Genomic DNA, 15,436 nt, shown 5'->3' with positions numbered 1-15,436 from the left:
GAGGCAGCAGGCAGGGCACTGGTGGATCATCACAGGTGAGTAAGCACCCGACTCACCCAGAGCTCCCTGTTGCGCACATGTGTCTCTGTAGAGTTTCCTGAGTTTTCCCCGCATTCCCAGCATAAGGCGCTAGTAGATTCAGGCGCAGCTGGGAACTTTATGGACCGTTCATTTGCACTTAGATTACGGGTCCCTATTGTTCCTGTTGATGTGCCCTTTCCTGTACATGCCTTAGATAGTCGTCCTTTAGGGTCGGGCCTGATTAGGAAGGTAACAGCTCCACTATGTATGATAACGCAGGAGGGTCATGAGGAGAGTATTAGTCTCTTCCTGATCGATTCTCCTGCGTTTCCTGTGGTGTTGGGGCTTCCCTGGTTGGCCTATCATGACCCCACTATTTTGTGGCAACAGAGGGCTCTGAAGGGATGGTCACATCAGTGCTCAGGGAGGTGTGTAGGTGTTTCCATAGGTGCAACTTCGGTGGAGAGTCCAAACCAGGTCTCCACCATGCACATCCCCCCCGAATATGCCGATTTGGCTCTCGCCTTCTGTAAAAAGAAGGCGACTCAATTACCACCCCATCGACAGGGGGATTGTGCGATAAATCTCCAGGTAGACGCAGCACTTCCCAGGAGTCACATGTATCCTCTGTCACAGGAGGAGAGGGCGGCTATGGAAACATATGTCTCAGAATCTCTGGGACAGGGATACATTCGGCCTTCCACTTCACCTGCCTCCTCAAGTTTCTTTTTTGTGAAGAAGGATGGAGGTTTACGCCCATGCATTGACTATCGAGGTATAAATCAGATCACGGTGAAGTACAGTTACCCGCTGCCTCTCATAGCCAGTGTGACCGAGTCATTGCACGGGGCGCACTTCTTCACCAAATTGGATCTCAGGAGCGCGTACAACCTGGTGCGTATCCGGGAGGGGGATGAGTGGAAGACAGCATTTAGTACCACCTTGGGCACTATGAGTACCTCATCATGCCGTACGGGTTGATGAATGCTCCATCAGTCTTCCAATCCTTTGTAGACAAGATTTTCAGGGACCTGCACGGGCAGGGTGTAGTGGTGTATATAGATGACATTCTAATATACTCCGCTACACGCGCCGAGCATGTGTCCCTGGTGCACAAGGTACTTGGTCGACTGTTGGAGCATGACCTGTACGTCAAGGCTGAGAAATGTCTGTTCTTCCAACAGTCCGTCTGCTTCCTAGGGTACCGTCTGTCCGCATCAGGGGTGGAGATGGAAAATGACTGCATTTCAGCCGGGCGTAATTGGCCGACTCCAACCACGGTAAAGGAGGTGCAGCGGTTCTTAGGGTTTGCCAACTACTACCGGAGGTTTATCCGGGGCTTTGGTCAGGTAGCGGCTCCCATTACCTCCTTGCTGAAGGGGGGACCGGTGCGACTGCAATGGTCAGCTGGGGCGGACAGGGCTTTTGGTCACCTGAAGGCTCTGTTTACCTCGGCTCCCGTGCTGGCTCATCCTGATCCTTCCTTGGCATTCATAGTAGAGGTGGACGTGTCCGAGGCTGGGATAGGAGCTGTGCTGTCTCAGCGATTGGGTATGCCACCAAAGCTCCGCCCCTGTGTTTTCTTTTCGAAGAAGCTCAGCCCGGCAGAGCGAAACTATGATGTGGGGGACCGGGAGCTGTTAGCTGTTGTCAAGGCTCTGAAGACGTGGAGACATTGGCTTGAGGGGGCTAAACACCCTTTCCTCATTTGGACTGACCACCGCAATCTGGAGTACATCCGGGCGGTGAGGAGACTGAACTCTCGCCAGGCAAGGTGGGCCATGATTTTCACCCGTTTTGTTTTCACCCTATCCTACAGACCAGGTTCCCAGAACGCTAAGGCAGATGCTCTGTCCCGGATGTATGACACAGAGGAGCGGTCCACGGATCCCACTCCCATACTACCGGCTTCTTGCCTGGTGGCACCGGTGGTATGGGAGGTTGACACAGACATCAAGCGGGCGTTACGTACGGAGCCCACTCCCACCCAGTGTCCAGTTGGGCGTCTGTACGTTCCGTCTGATGTCCGCGATCGATTGATCTGTTGGGCCCACATGTCACCCTCCTCTGGTCATCCTGGCATCGGTCGGACAGTGCGCTGTCTTAGTGGGAAGTACTGGTGGCCCACTTTAGCTAAGGACGTGAGGGTTTATGTTTCCTCCTGCTCGGTGTGCGCCCAGTGCAAGGCACCTAGACACCTGCCCAGAGGGAAATTACAACCCCTACCCGTTCCACAACGGCCGTGGTCACACCTATCGGTGGACTTCGTGACGGATCTTCCTCCGTCACAAGGTAACACCATGATCCTGGTCGTTGTGGATCGGTTTTCTAAGTCCTGCCGTCTCCTTCCTTTGCCAGGTCTCCCTACGGCCCTACAGACTGCGGAGGCTCTGTTTACACACGTCTTCCGGCACTACGGGGTGCCTGAGGATATAGTGTCTGATCGGGGTCCCCAGTTCACATCGAGGGTCTGGAGGGCGTTCATGGAACGTCTGGGGGTCTCAGTCAGCCTGACCTCAGATTTTCACCCCGAGAGTAATGGGCAGGTGGAGAGAGTTAACCAGGATGTGGGTAGATTTCTGCGGTCCTATTGCCAGGACCGGCCGGGGGAGTGGGCGGCTTTCATCCCCTGGGCTGAGATGGCCCAAAACTCCCTCCGCCACTCCTCCACTAACCTGTCTCCGTTTCAGTGTGTATTAGGTTATCAGCCTGTCACACCCTGGCTCTGGGACTCTATATGTTGAGCCAGGGTGTGTTCATTTCTATGTGTTCATTTTCTATGTTGGGTATTCTAGTTTGTTTTATTCTATGTTTGACGATGTGACTCCCAATCAGAGGCAACGAGTGTCAGCTGTTTGCTGGTTGTCTCTGATTGGGAGCCATATTTAAACTGTATGTTTTCCCTTGGGTGTTGTGGGTTTTTGTTCCTTATTCGGTCAGTGTAACCGTGGACTTCACGAGTCGTGTTTTGTTTGCATTTAGTACTTTAATTAAATAAAGTCATGTTCGTTTCACACGCTGCGCCTTGGTCTACTCTCCTTTACGACGATCGTGACAGAAAAACCCACCGTACAAGGACCAAGCAGCGTGTCCAGGAGCAGGCAGCCTGGTCATGGGAGGAAGCGCCAGGAAAGGAGATGGAGAGGCTGGCGATGGCCCAGGTGGGCAAAGTGTGGTCCTGGGAGGACATGCTCGGGGGCAAGGGACCTTGGGGTAGGATCAAGGCCCTGGCGAGAGAGGAGCAGCGGCGTCAGCAGTGCCATCGTCGGACGGACGAGAGGCACCCCCAAGAATTTTTTAGGGGGGGGCACACGGCATGGGCGACTGGGCAGCAGGAGGCTGCCACAGGGCGAAATAGGAGAAGAGGAGAGAAGGCCACCGGGTTACGGGAGCCATTGGCGAGAGGAGGGAAGGAAGTCGTAGAGGCACGGCGAGAGGGACTGAGGTGTATTGCCAGTCCGGTCCGGCCCGTTCCTGATCCCCGTTTAAAGCCAGTGGTGTGTGTTCCCAGTACGGTCCGGCCTGTCCCTGCTCCACGCACCAAACCTACGGTGTGCGTCGCCAGCCCAGCCCGGCCTGTCCCTGCTCCACGCATCAAACCTACGGTGTGCGTCGACAGTCCTGTCCGGCCTGTCCCTGCTCCACGCACCAAGCCTACGGTGTGCGTCGACAGCCCAGCCCGGCCTGTCCCTGCTCCACGCTCCAAACCTACGGTGTGCGTCGCCAGCCCAGCCCGGCCTGTCCCTGCTCCACGCACCAAACCTACGGTGTGCGTCGCCAGCCCAGCCCGGCCTGTTCCTGCTCCACGCACCAAGCCAACGGTGTGCGTCGCCAGCCCTGTCCGGCCTGTCCCTGCTCCACGCACCAAGCCTACGGTGTGCGTCGCCAGCCCTGTCCGGCCTGTCCCTGCTCCACGCACCAAGCCTACGGTGTGCGTCGCCAGCCCAGCCCGGCCTGTCCCTGCTCCACGCACCAAGCCTACGGTGTGCGTCGCCAGCCCTGTCCGGCCTGTCCCTGCTCCACGCACCAAGCCTACGGTGTGCGTCGCCAGCCCAGCCCGGCCTGTCCCTGCTCCACGCACCAAGCCTAGGGGGTGCGTCGCCAGCCCTGTCCGGCCTGTCCCGGCTCCACGCACCAAGCCTACGGTGTGCGTCGTCAGCCTGGTCCAGCCCGTTCCTGCCACTCGCACCAAGCCAGGGGTGCGAGTCGTCAGCCTGGTCCAGCCCGTTCCTGCCACTCGCACCAAGCCAGGGGTGCGAGTCGTCAGCCTGGGTCAGCCCGTTCCTGCTACTCGCACCAAGCCCGGGGTGCGAGTCGTCAGCCTGGTGAGACTGGTCAGCTGCTCCACAACGGAGCGTAAGCAATCCGCTCCGTCAATGTCCAGTCCAGATCCTGCCAGCGGGGTCAGACCGGACCAGGGGCGCTACGGGGGAATTATGGAGGGGTGGTGGTCAAGGCCGGGGCCGGAGCCGCCTCCGAGGAGGAATGCCCACCCAGCCCTCCCCTGTTTTGGGGTTTTGTTGAGGCGCGGTCGCAGTCCGCGCCTTTAGGGGGGGGTACTGTCACACCCTGGCTCTGGGACTCTATATGTTGAGCCAGGGTGTGTTCATTTCTATGTGTTCATTTTCTATGTTGGGTATTCTAGTTTGTTTTATTCTATGTTTGACGATGTGACTCCCAATCAGAGGCAACGAGTGTCAGCTGTTTGCTGGTTGTCTCTGATTGGGAGCCATATTTAAACTGTATGTTTTCCCTTGGGTGTTGTGGGTTTTTGTTCCTTATTCGGTCAGTGTAACCGTGGACTTCACGAGTCGTGTTTTGTTTGTATTTAGTACTTTAATTAAATAAAGTCATGTTCGTTTCACACGCTGCGCCTTGGTCTACTCTCCTTTACGACGATCGTGACACAGCCGGTCCTGGCACCGTGGCATCAGAGCCAGATCGAGGCGCCTGCGGTGGAGGAATGGTTTCGGCGCTCGGAGGAGACATGGGACGCTGCCCATGTGCGCCTGCAACAGGCCATCAGGCGACAGAAGGCGAGCGCCGACCGCCACCGCAGTGAGGACCGGGTCTGGCTCTCGACCTGAAACCTGCCCCTTCGCCTGCCCTGCCGGAAGCTGGGTCCGCGGTTTGTGGGGCCATTTCAAGTCCTGAGGAGACTGAACGAGGTATGTTATAGGTTACAGCTCCCCCTGATTACCGTATTAACCCCTCGTTCCATTTGTCTCTCCTCAGGCCGGTGGTGGCTGGTCCGCTCCAGCAGTCAGAGGTACGGGAGGTTCCTCTGCCCCCGCTGGACATCGAGGGGGCCCCGGCGTATACTGTGCGAGCCATCATGGTCTCAAGGCGTCGGGCGAGGGGCCTTCAGTACCTCGTGGAGTGGGAGGGGTACGGTCCGGAGGAGAGATGCTGGGTGCCGGTGGTGGACATCCTGGACCCTTCCTTACTGCAGGGGTTTTACCGTCTCCACCCGGATCGTCCTGCATCTCGTCCTCCGGGTCGTCCCTGAGGCCGGGGTCGGCGCGCAGCTGGAGCCGCGCGTCAAGGGGGCGGGGGGTACTGTCACGACTTCCGCCGAAGTTGGTGCCTCTCCTTGTGCGGGCGGCTATCGGTGGTCGTCGTCACCGGCCTTCTAGCTGCCACCGATCTAAATTTCTGTTTTCCATTTGTTTTGTCTTGATTGTACATACCTGGTTCCCATCACGTTATGATTATTTCCCTATTTAACCCTCTGGTTCCCTCATGGTTTTGTGCGTGATTGTTCTTTGTTTTGTGCTTATGACTGCTGTGAGCTGGTGTATTTCCCTGCGTGGAAATTAGAATTGTTTATTTTCGAGTAAAGTTTGTCTGTTACTCAGTTCTGTGTCCTGCAGCTGACTCCATCCTACCGCTGCACATTGACACCTGACAGTAACCTAGGAACATACAGAGACTTGCGATGTCTCTGTAGTGAAATTATGTTGTTGCTCACCAGTGCGCTCTGAAGAAGAAACAATGATACAATGTAGCCTAACAAAATCACTCACAAACTGCACAGATGTGAGATTTGCTTCACTATAGAAGCACTGGTCCGCTTAAATGTTTATTCCAGGTTTCATATCAAAATACTTAAAGGCATAATGGATGGTCTGCTCTTCTCATAACAGTCACGCCAAGCATAAGGTTGCTATAAGATTGAAATGGGAAAATATACCTGTGAAAAAAACTATGAAATAGCTCCTCAATACCGTCTGATGTACACTATTTATACAAAAGTATGTGGACGCCCCTTCAAATTAGTGGATTCGGCTATTTCAGCCACACTCGTTGCTGTCAGGTGTATACAATCTAGCACACAGCCATGCAATCTCCATAGACAAACATTGGCAATAGAATGGGCTCAGTGACTTTCAACGTGGCACCGTCACAGGATGCCACCTTTCCAACAAGTAAATTCGTCAAATTTCTGTCCTGCTAGAGCTTCCCCGGTCAACTGTAAGTGCCGTTATTGTAAAGTGGAAACATCTAGGAGCAACAACGCCTCAGCCCCGAAGTGGTAGGCCACACAAGCTCACAGAACTGGACCGCCGAATGCTGAAGTGCGTACACATCGTCTGTCCTCGGTTGCAACACTCACTACCGAGTTCCAAACTGCCTCTGGAAGCAACATCAGCACAATAACTGTTTGTCGGGAGCTTCATGAAATGGGTTTTGATGGCTGAGCAGCCGCACACAAGCCTAAGATCACCATGTGCAATGCCCAAGCGTCGGCTGGAGTGGTGTAAAGCTTGCCGCCATTGGACTCTGGAGCAGTGGAAACGCGTTCTCTGGAGTGATAAATCACGCTTAACCATCTGGCAGTCCAACAGACGAATCTGGGTTTGGCGGATGCCAGGAAAACGCTACCTGCCCGACTACATAGTGCCAACTGTAAAGTTCGGTGAAGGAGGAATAATGGTCTGGGGCTGTTTTTCATGGTTCGGGCTAGGCCCCTTAGTTCCACTGAAGGGAAATCTTAACGCTACAGCATACAATGACATTCTAGACGATTCTGTGCTTCCAACTTTGTGGCAACAGTTTGGGGAAGGCCCTTTCCTGTTTCAGCATGACAATGCCCCCGTGCACAAAGCGAGGTCCATACAGAAATGGTTTGTCGAGATCAGTGTGGAAGAACTTGACTGGCCTGCACAGAGCCCTGACCTCAACCCCATCTAACACCTTTGGGATGAATTGGAACGCCAACTGCGAGCCAGGCCTAATCGCTCAACATCAGTGCCCAACCTCACTAATTCTCTTGTGGCTGAATGGTAGCAAGTCCACGCAGCAATGTTCCAACATCAAGTGGAAAAAGCCTTCCCAGAAGAGTGGAGGCTTTTATAGCAGCAAAGGGGGGGACCAACTCCATATTAATGCCCATGATTTTGGAATGAAATGATCGACGAGCAGGTGTCCACATACTTTTGGTAATGTAGTGTATATATTTAATGTATTACATGAATGGTGACCACAGCCCTTCCGAAAATACATTTAAATCGTGTTTTAATGCAATTTCTTTGCAACCTGCTCCATGTATTCCATTTCAAATTTGGCTCCCAGTGCGGCTTTACTTCCGGCCTATTATGAGAATCTGGCAGTTCCTTCTCTGTATGTTCCTTGCCTGTAATGGCTAATAGACCATCACATGAGCATGTTACGATGTGCTAGCTAGCTACTATTTTAGAGGCTATTTATACAGTATATTATTGTTTTATAAAACCTGTATGAACTCTATTTATAATGAATTGTATGACAATATTTTAGGTTGAGAACAAGTATTTGATACACTGCCGATTTTTCTGGTTTTCCTACTTACAAAGCATGTAGAGGTCTGTCATTTTTTATCATAGGTACACTTCAACTGTGAGAGACGGAATCTAAAACAAAAATCCAGAAAATCACATTGTATGATTTTTAAGTAATTAATTTGCATTTTATTGCATGACATAAGTATTTGATCACCTACCAATCAGTAAGAATTCCAGCTCTCACAGACCTGTTAGTTTTTCTTTAAGAAGCCCTCCTGTTCACCACTCATTACCTGTATTAACTGCACCTGTTTGAACTCGTTACCTGTATAAAAGACACCTATCCACACACTCAATCAAACAGACTCCAATCTCTCCACAATGGCCAAGACCAGAGAGCTGTGTAAGGACATCAGGGATAAAATTGTAGACCTGCACAAGGCTTGGATGGGCTACAGGACAATAGGCAAGCAGCTTGGTGAGAAGGCAACAACTGTTGGCGCAATTATTAGAAAATGGAAGAAGTTCAAGATGACGGTCAATCACCCTCGGTCTGGGGCTCCATGCAAGATCTCACCTTGTGGGGCATCAATGATCATGAGGAAGGTGAGGGATCAGCCCAGAACTACACGGCAGGACCTGGTCAATGACCTGAAGAGAGCTGGGACCACAGTCTCAAAGAAAAACATTAGTAATACACTACGCCGTCATGGATTAAAATCCTGCAGCGCACGCAAGGTCCCCCTGCTCAAGCCAGCGCATGTCCAGGCCCGTCTGAAGTTTGCCAATGACCATCTGGATGATCCAGAGGAGGAATGGGAGAAGGTCATGTGGTCTGATGAGACAAAAATAGAGCTTTTTGGTCTAATCTCCACTCGCCGTGTTTGGAGGAAGAAGAAGGATGAGTACAACCCCAAGAACACCATCCCAACTGTGAAGCATGGAGGTGGAAACATCATTCTTTGGGGATGCTTTTCTGCAAAGGGGACAGGACGACTGCACCGTATTGAGGGGAGGATGGATGGGGCCATGTATCGCGAGATCTTGGCCAACAACCTCCTTCCCTCAGTAAGAGCATTGAAGATGGGTCGTGGCTGGTCTTCCAGCATGACAACAACCCGAAACACACAGCCAGGGCAACTAAGGAGTGGCTCCGTAAGAAGCATCTCAAGGTCCTGGAGTGGCCTAGCCAGTCTCCAGACCTGAACCCAATAGAAAATCTTTGTAGGGAGCTGAAAGTCTGTATTGCCCAGCGACAGCCCCGAAACCTGAAGGATCTGGAGAAGGTCTGTATGGAGGAGTGGGCCAAAATCCCTGCTGCAGTGTGTGCAAACCTGGTCAAGACCTACAGGAAACGTATGATCTCTGTAATTGCAAACAAAGGTTTCTGTACCAAATATTAAGTTCTGCTTTTCTGATGTATCAAATACTTATGTCATGCAATAAAATGCAAATTAATTACTTAAAGATCATACAATGTGTTTTTCTGGATTTTTGTTTTAGATTCCGTCTCTCACAGTTGAAGTGTACCTATGATAAAAATTACAGACCTCTACATGCTTTGTAAGTAGGAAAACCTGCAAAATCGGCAGTGTATCAAATACTTGTTCTCCCCACTGTATTACACAACTTCTAATATATCACACCTTACTTTTATTTTCCTAAAAGCAAGAAATGCATTACCTATGCCTCTACTGCCATTCATTAAAGACAGGTTTGGATTTCTCCCTGACCACAAGCTGCCATTTTCATAAAAACTACTGTTTTCAGCACCCAAAGAATAGTGCGCAATTACACATAACAGTGTCGTGTGTAGTTGTGGACTATTCTTTGTGTGCTGAAATCAGTCGTTTTTATTATAAAAACGTCGGAGCTCCAGTACGCCCACTAGAAGCTAATCAACTTCATCGTAAATAGTGGAGTTGGGTTTAATCGGCTATATAATCGTGGAGTTGAGAATTCTCAGCTACTTAGCTAGATAGTTTATGCTGAATTTAGCTATAGTAGTAGTAAACTAACTAGTCTTGAGTCTCTAGCTACTGTGAAGCTATGAATAACTGGCAAAGCACAAACATAGCCTGACAGCATGCTATGCAGCTGGCGGGATATACGCTACATCGGCAGGATAGAACGGCTGACTCCGGTAAGACAAGGGGTGGCGGTCTGTGTATATTTGTAAACAACAGCTGGTGCATAAAATCTAACTCTAAGGAAGTGTCAAGGTTTTGCTCGCCTGAGGTAGAGTATCTCATGATAAGCTGTAGACCGCACTATTTACCAAGAGAGTTTATCATCTATATTTTTCGTAGCTGTCTATTTACCACCACAAACCGATGCTGGCACTAAGATTGCACTCAATGAGCTGTATAAGGTCATAAGTAAACAGGAAAACGCTCATCCAGAGGCAGCGATCCTAGTGGCCGGAGACTTTAATGCAGGGAAACTTAAATCTGTTCTACTTAATTTCTAGCAGCATGTTAAATGTGCAACCAGAGGGGAAAAAAAACTCTAGACCACCTTTACTCCACACACGCCCTCCATTTTGCAAATCTGACCATAATTCTATCCTCCTGATTCCTGCTTATAAGCAAAAACTAAAGCAGGACGCACCAGTGACTCGGTTAATAAGGAAGTGGTCAGATGACGCAGATGCTAAGCAACAGGACTGTTTTGCTAGCACAGACTGGAATATGTTCCGGGATTCTTCCGATAGCATTGAGGAGTACACCACATCAGTCACTGGCTTCATCAATAAGTGCATCGATGATGTCATCCCCACAGTGACCGTACGTACATACCCCAACCAGAAGCCATGGATTACAGGCAACATCCGCACTGAGCTAAAGGGTAGAGCTGCCGCTTTCAAGGAGCAGGACTCTAACCTGGACGCTTATAAGAAATCCCGCTATGCCCTCTGATGAATCATCAAACAGGCAAAGAGTCAATACAGGATTAAGATTGAATCGTACTACACAGCTCCGACGCTCGTCGGATGTGGCAGGGCTTGAAAACTATTACAGACTACTAAGGGAAGCACAGCCACGAGCTGCCCAGTGACACAAGCCTACCAGACGAGCTAAATCACTTCTATGCTCGCTTCGAGGCAAGCAACACTGAAGCATGTATGAGAGCATCAGCTGTTCCGGATGACTATGTGATCACGCTCTCCGTAGCCGATGTGAGTAAGAGTTTTAAGCAGGTCAACATTCACAAGGCCTCAGGGCCAGACGAATTACCAGGACGTGTACTCCAAGCATGCGCTGACCAACTGGCAAGTGTCTTCACTGACATTTTCAACATGTCCCTGACTGAGTCTGTAATACCAACATGTTTCAAGCAGACCACCATAGACCCTGTGACAAAGAACACTAAGATAACCTGCCTAAATGACTACCGACCCGTAGCACTCACGTCTGTAGCCATGAAGTGCTTTGAAAGGCTGGTCATGGCTCACATCAACACCATTATCCCAGAAACCCTAGACCCACTTCAATTTACATACCGCCCCAACAGATCCACAGATGATGCAATCTCTATTGCACTCCACACTGCCCTTTCCCACCTGGACAAGAGGAACACCTACGTGAGAATGCTATTCATTGACTATAGCTCAGCGTTCAACACCATAGTGCCCTCAAAGCTCATCACTAAGCTAAGGACCCTGGGACTAAACACCTCCCTCTGCAACTGGATCCTGGACTTCCTGACAGGCCGCCCCCAGGTGGTAAGGGTAGGTAACAACACATCTGCCACGCTGATCCTCAACACGGGGGCCCCTCAGGGGTGCGTGCTCAGTCCCCTCCTGTACTCCCTGTTCACCCATGACTGCATGGCCAGGCACGACTCCAACACCATCATTAAGTTTGCCGATGACAGAACAGTGGTAGGCCTGATAACCGACAACGATGAGACAGCCTATAGGGAGGAGGTCAGAGACCTGGCCGTGTGGTGCCAGGATAACAACCTCTCCCTCAACGTGATCAAGACAAAGGTGCCCCCGCACATTGACTCTGTACCGGTAACCCCTGTATATAGCCTCCCTACTATTATTTTATTTTACTGCTGCTCTTTAATTATTTGCTATTTTTATTTGTTACTTAACACTTAATTTTTTATTTTCTTAAAACTGCATTGTTGGTTAAGGGCTTGAAAGTAAGCATTTCACTGTAAGGTCTACACCTGTTGTATTCGGCGCATGTGGCAAATAAAATGTTATTTTATTTGATTTCAGTAACAACAATAGCTAATGCCAGCTAGCTAAACGTTCTGAGGGAAACGTCAGCAAGCAATCTCGTAATAAGTTACAGTAGCTAACTATATTTATAAACATACTTATTTTCTCCTTCAAACAACAGAAATGACTCAAATGCAGGTGGCGCGTTCATATTTGATAACTAGCTATCTACAGACAAGAGTGCAGAAACTAAGTAACAGCGAACACACACCGCACAGTACTTGAATGAGGGACTAAACAGCTGGTGGGACCTTCTTCTTCTTCTGTGGATTTTATATGGCAGTTGGCAACCAACTTTAAGGTGCATTACCGCCACCAACTGGACTGAAGTGTGGACCAGAGACAGTGAAAGTCTAAATCCTACCCAATAATCTCGTCTCCCTAAGGAAATGAAATACATAATTAAATACTACATCCCCTGAAGATTTCCCCAGCAGTTCACTTAATCCTGGCTCTTCATCCCCATTACTCATCAAATCTAATAACAATCACTCCCTTTCTCTCACATATTTCTGGCACTGAAATAGAACATGTTCCACTGTCTCCATCGCCTCCTGACAATGATCACACCACCCAGTCGGATGTTTCCCCACCAATTTCAATGTACTATTTAGTCTTATGTGTCGTAGTCTCAGCCTTGTGACTACACTTTCCTCTCTTCTCTCTCGGCCTGGGGACCTCCCTGCCCCCCACCTTTTCCTGGATCTTATACAGGTGTCTTCCCTTCCTCTCCCTATTCCACAACTCTTGCCACTTATTTTTAACCATTGTTCTTATTAATCTCTTGGCTTCTGCTTTACTGATTGATAATTATACAGTACCAGTCAAAAGTTTAGACACACCTACTCATTCAAGGGTTTCTCTTAATTTTTTACTATTTTCTACATTGTAGAATAATAATGAAGATATCAAAACTATGAAATAACACATATGGAATTATGTAGTAACCAAAAAAAGTGTTAAACAAAACAAAATATATTTGAGATTCTTCAAATAGCCACCCTTTGCCTTGATGACAGCTTTGCACATTCTTGGCATTCTCTCAACTAGTTTCATGAGGTAGTCACCTGGAATGCATTTCAATTAACAGGTGTGCCTTCCTAAAAGTTATTTTGTGGAATTTCTTTCCTTCTTAATGCGTTTGAGCCAATCAGTTGTGTTGTGACAAGGTAGGGGGGGTATACAGAAGATAGCCCTATTTAGTAAAAGACCAAGTCCATATTACTGCAAGAGAAGCTCAAATAAGCAAAGAGAAACGACAGTCCATCATTACTTTAAGACATGAAGGTCAGTCAATATGGAACATTTCAAGAACTTTGAACATTTCTTCAAGCGCAGTTGCAAAAACCATCAAGCGCAATGATGAAACTGGCTCTCATGAGGACTTCCACAGGAATGGAAGATCCAGAGTTACCTCTGCTGCAGAGGATAAGTTCATTAGAGTTACCAGCCTCAGAAATTGCAGCCCAAATAAATGCTTCACAGAGTTCAAGTAACATACACATCAACTGTTCAGAGGGGATCATGATCATGAAGCAGGCCTTCATGATCGAATTGCTGCAAAGAAACCACTACTAAAGGACACCAATAAGAAGAAGATACCTACTTGGGCCAAGAAACACAAGCAATGGACATTAGACCGGTGGAAATGTGTCCTTTGGTCTGGATACCAAATTGGAGATTTTTGGTTCCAACCGCCGTGTCTTTGTGAGACACGGTGTGGGTGAACGGATAATCTCTGCATGTGTATTTCCCACCGTAAAGCATGAAGGAGAAGGTGTTATGGTGTGGGGGTGCTTTGCTGGTGACACTGTCTGTGATTTATTTAGATTTCAAGGCACACTTAACCAGCATGGCTACCACAGCATTCTGCAGCGATACGCCATCCCATCTGGTTTGGGCTTAGTGGGACTATCATTTGTTTTTCAACAGGCCAATGACCCAACACACCTCCAGGCTGTGTAAGGGTTATTTTACCAAGAAGGAGAGCTGCATCAGATGGCCTGGCCTCTCCAATCCCCCGACCTCAACTCAATTGAGATGGTTTGGGATGAATTGGACCGCAGACTGAAGGAAAAGCAGCCAACAAGCGCTCAGCATATGTGGAACTCCTTCAAGACTGTTGGAAAAGCATTCCAGGTGAAGCTGGTTAAGAGAATGCCAAGAGTGTGCAAAGCTGTCATCAAGGCAAAGGGTGGCTATTTGAAGAATCTCAAATATAAAATATATTTTGATTTGTTTAACACTTTTTTGTTTACTACATGATTCCATGTGTTATTTCATAGTTTTGATGTCTTCACTATTATTCTACAATGTAAAAAATAGTAAAAAATAAAGAAAAACCCTTGAATGAGTAGGTGTGTCCAAACTTTTGACTGGTAGTGTGTCAACATTAGGACATTTAAGAGCCTGCTTGGCAATAATATCCACTTCCTCATTCCCCTCTACTCCTACATGAGCTGGTACCCAGAGGAACATCACAAATACCCCCATCTGTTTCACCCTATACAAACACTGCAAAACCTCATACAATACATCCTGTCTGCTCTGAGACACACATTCACTTAAGCTCGTCAGTGCTGCACAGGAGTCAGAACAGATGACTACCCTGTCTGGCCTCCTCCACCCACTCTGCAACCAATAGTATGGCCAACAACTCCATTGTGTAAACAGATAAATGATCCGTTGCTCTTTTCGTCACTGCCACCTTAAACTCAGGAACACTAAAAGCTGCTCCTGTCCTCCCTGTTTTAGGGTCCTTCGATCCATCTGTGAATATATTCAAGAAAGCGTAGTATTGTGTTCTTAAATTTTCACTTACAACTGACTCTACTCCTTCCTCAACATCTCTTACCCTCTCAAGCAACCCTAGATCTATCACTGGTTGAGGGAGAAACCAAGGTTGGATAGCAGGAAGAACCACAGAGGGTCTAAACTCCCTCCCAAACAACCCCATCTCTCTCGCCATGCAATTGCCTATTCACCCAAACCTTGTATTCAGATTTTGTTCATGTTCCCAGCACTCTTGGAGCAACTTTTTTTGTAAGATGTGTATCCTTATGTCCTTGTAGATTTACCTAATATGTCATGGCTAGCTGTTGTCTTCTTAACTTCAACGGCATCTCTCCCAACTCTACCTGCATCGAGCTGGTGGGACCAACTTCCGGTAGTGTTTATTATGAATGGATTTCAAAATAAAGGTCTTTATATAAGATCTGTGTGTCTTGAGTGAAATCGTAGAAATGAAAGAACCATTATCAAATGTGTTTATATCGGTTTATAGAATATAGTGCTCACTCGGGGTTAAGATTGGTAAATTAGGAACTGCACTGAAATGTGATGATCAAACGAGTCCAATTGGATTGGCAAGGAGTGGTTTATTTGATATGCATGTCCCGTGGGCTATCTACATATCAAC

General features: G+C 48.7%; 1 protein-coding gene across 1 annotated transcript in view; it reads right to left on the bottom strand.

Moving 5' to 3' along the window:
- Positions 1-15,162, bottom strand: part of alkbh4 (alkB homolog 4, lysine demthylase) — a 36,234-nt gene extending 21,072 nt beyond the window's left edge. Inside the window, exon 1 of the mRNA XM_084178533.1 lies at positions 15,096-15,162. The gene's annotated coding sequence lies outside the window, so the exon portion shown is untranslated. The remainder of the gene's footprint in view (positions 1-15,095) is intronic.
- Between the last annotated feature and the right edge of the window lie 274 nt (positions 15,163-15,436).

This window comes from Coregonus lavaretus, assembly GCF_964263955.1.
Source record: "Coregonus lavaretus genome assembly, chromosome: 15".
Taxonomy (NCBI): Eukaryota; Metazoa; Chordata; class Actinopteri; order Salmoniformes; family Salmonidae; genus Coregonus; species Coregonus lavaretus.
Note: the sequence above shows the minus strand (reverse complement) of the source record. Positions and strands in the feature narration are given on the sequence as shown.